The 2,897-nt window shown below is 47.7% G+C and overlaps 1 long non-coding RNA gene across 1 annotated transcript; it reads right to left on the bottom strand.

Annotated features, from left to right (window-relative positions):
• Positions 1–1,140: 1,140 nt before the first annotated feature.
• On the bottom strand, positions 1,141–2,264 carry LOC109319305. Its single transcript, XR_002103477.1, has 3 exons — positions 2,239–2,264; positions 1,616–1,774; positions 1,141–1,358 (listed from the first exon to the last, which is right to left on the bottom strand). It is a non-coding gene; the product is annotated as an uncharacterized LOC109319305 (long non-coding RNA).
• Positions 2,265–2,897: the final 633 nt, after the last annotated feature.

Here is a 2,897-nt window from a genome sequence, read left to right as displayed (position 1 = left end):
CCGCCACTGCTGTGCCCACATCCCATGCCCCCCCGCCCTGGCTGGGCAACTTGTCCCAGCCTCAATCCCTCCCTCCACCCACCACCACAGACTTACCAGCTGGAGGCAGCTGTGTCCAGCGTGGTGAGGACTGCTGCCTGTTTAGCCTATGGCCGAATCTCCAAAGTGGCGCCGAATCTTTTCTGCATTGACATGGAGGCTTCCAATTCAATTCAGACCTTTTAATTGGTCTCCCGGTTTTGATTCGGATTCAGAGATTCAACCGGCAAATCGGGCCAAATCTTCTCTGAATCGAATCAGCTGCCAAAGCTTTGCACAGCCCTACTGTTGGACTAGCCTAGAGCCAGCTCTCAAGGGGTTAGTGTGCTGAAGTGGCTCTGATTTCTGCTCCATGCAAGAAAAGTCCCTCATCTGGATTAGCTCTAGCAGGGTATGCAGGGATTTCCCTGCCCTAACTGTACTGTGTGCTTCATTGTGGGAGGAACAAACGCCAAAAGGACAGGAGTCATAAACTGTAAGGCCAGAAGGGACCTCAGAAGATCATCGGGTCCAGCCCCCCACAGCAAGCAAGAAACACAACTGGGGGTCAGGTGACCCCAGCAAGGTGACTGTCTAGTCTCTTCTTGAAGATTTCCAGGGTAGGTGATTGCACCACCTCTGGAGGGAGTTTATTCCACAGTCTGGGCACCCTGACTGTGAAGAAGTTTTTCCTAATGTTGAGCCTGAATCAATCTTCCTGGAGTTTGTGGCCATTACTCTTAGTTTTCCGCTCAGGTACCAGTGAACAGTTGCTCACCAAGCCCTTGATGTACTCCCCTAGTGTAGCAGTAAGCAGCTACCAGGTCCCCTCTCAGCCTTCTTTTCTTCAGGCTGAAGAGTCCCAGGTCCATCAGCCTTTCCTCGTATGGCTTGCCTTTTAAGACTCTGATCATATGGATAGCTCTTCTTTGGACTCTCTCAAGCTTGTCTATGTCCTTGTTAAAGTAGCCACTCTTTACACAAACACTTTTCTCTTCATCATGTTTAATACTTACCACCTGCACATAATTACAACCAGAAAACCTTTATGCATTAACCTCATTTCCATTGCTTGGATCTTAAAACTCTGGCTAAAACCATCTTAAGACACAGAAACCTGTTTTCTCTCTCCTTTAAACACTTGTGAAATCATTTGTACATCCCCATGTCACAGGAATTGAAAGGGTTTTAAAAACTCAGTTCCCAGCCTTGGTTACAAATAAGTACGTCCATTCCTTCTTCTTCTAATTCTGCTTCGCTGCTTTGGTGGGTCCCAGTGTCTTCACAGTTCAGGTGGGTATACAGGTTTACCTTGCCAACCACTGTTTTGAGTATCCACACTTCAGAGAAGGAGTGGGGGACAGTCTGAAAATACCCCCCACAGCCTTCCTGGCCCTGCTCATGCCTCTCACTGCCCCCCCAAACCCCCCACATCCTTGCTGCTGGTGCCCCTCATCCCCTACCCACAGCCCCTGCTCCCCCAGCCCTGATGGTTTTGCCAACCACGGAAACTTTCAGGAACCTAACCCCCGTGTTTGGTGAGGGAAACCTGAAAACATCTCAGTTTCTACAGTCCCAATTTCAGGGAGTCTCTTACCATGAAAGCTAACCCTTTAAATATCAGTCAATTCTGTACTTTCCAGAAATTCATTTTGAAATTTACTACAGTTTTCTTTAGTACCATGTCTTCTGGTCCATTAGAGGTAAGCCCATACAGCATCATGTCCCATGTCAGTTTTTGGCCAATCTTCGTAACCTGTAAGAAATGAAGGACTCATTTTCATACTCTCTGTACGTATGCACCTCTCCAAAGCCATCTTTCTGGCATTCAGACTTCTGTCACATCCCAGTCCTACTCTGTCTTGTTAAAAAGCTGCTGCAATCTATGCTGCAGTGTTTTAAACACATTGCTCTACATCCCTTCACCATAAAAAAAAAAAATCTTGCTTCCCGTCTTACTGCTTGCCACAATTCCTGCTGAGTTTTGAAGCAGATCTGAAGTATCTGCAAGCCCCTATTGTGTACTTTAGAATCCTTACATACCTCCTCTTCCAGCAACCACGTTTCATCTCCGTAGGCCCTGCCCGCTCATGCTACTGCGCCTTGCCTCCACCTCCCCTCTTAACATAAAATGGTCTGTGACACCCACTGCTAAAAACTTCCTTCTTGACAACTTAAAAATTCTTTGAAATAAAAACAAAAATCACTGCAGGAGTGCACCTGTGCTTTGGGGTCCACTTGTCGCCACTTTTTTCTCCTTCCCAAACCTCTTTTAAAATGTTACAAAGCAGCCTTCCCAAGCTACCCGTGTCCTCCACCTCACCTACTCTTTGCCTCTCCCCTGCTTCAATTACACAGTTAAAATCCCCTGCCACCCCCCAGGGCCTTCCACTCACCACAGAAATTGCCAGTTTCCTAAAGAGCTGGCACCTGGCCTCTCTCCCTAGAGGGACAATGACATTAGCATTTCTGTTTCTGTTCCCCACTTTTCCAGTCACATTCAACAGTCTGCCACTAACCACTTCGTCCATTCTCACTATTTTCACCTTGCAGCTTTTGATTAAATTGCCACCTTGCTGCCTTATTCTCGTGACTACCCAGCCAGCATGAGGGCCCCCACATCCTCAAAACTGCCATGGTCTAGGTCACCTGGCAGACTGCACTCCTGCAATCACAAGACCTCTGCATTCAGAGCTGGTCCGAAACAGTGGTGTTGTACACAAGCTTATGCCAGGCAAGCCATATTGATTAGATCTCAAGACAGGGAATGAAGCAACTCTCCATCGCACTTCTTGGCTTTTGAACAATTGTGAATCAGCATTGCATGGGCAGGGACTGGAGCACAGAAGACACTTGGCTTTCAGGGCTCTTTCTGGGGC

Source organism: Crocodylus porosus, unplaced genomic scaffold (genome assembly GCF_001723895.1).
Source record: "Crocodylus porosus isolate Cpor-Errol unplaced genomic scaffold, CroPor_comp1, whole genome shotgun sequence".
NCBI lineage: Eukaryota > Metazoa > Chordata > Crocodylia > Crocodylidae > Crocodylus > Crocodylus porosus.
The sequence above is the reverse complement of the archived record's forward strand: the minus strand, read 5'-3'. Positions and strand labels throughout refer to the sequence as shown.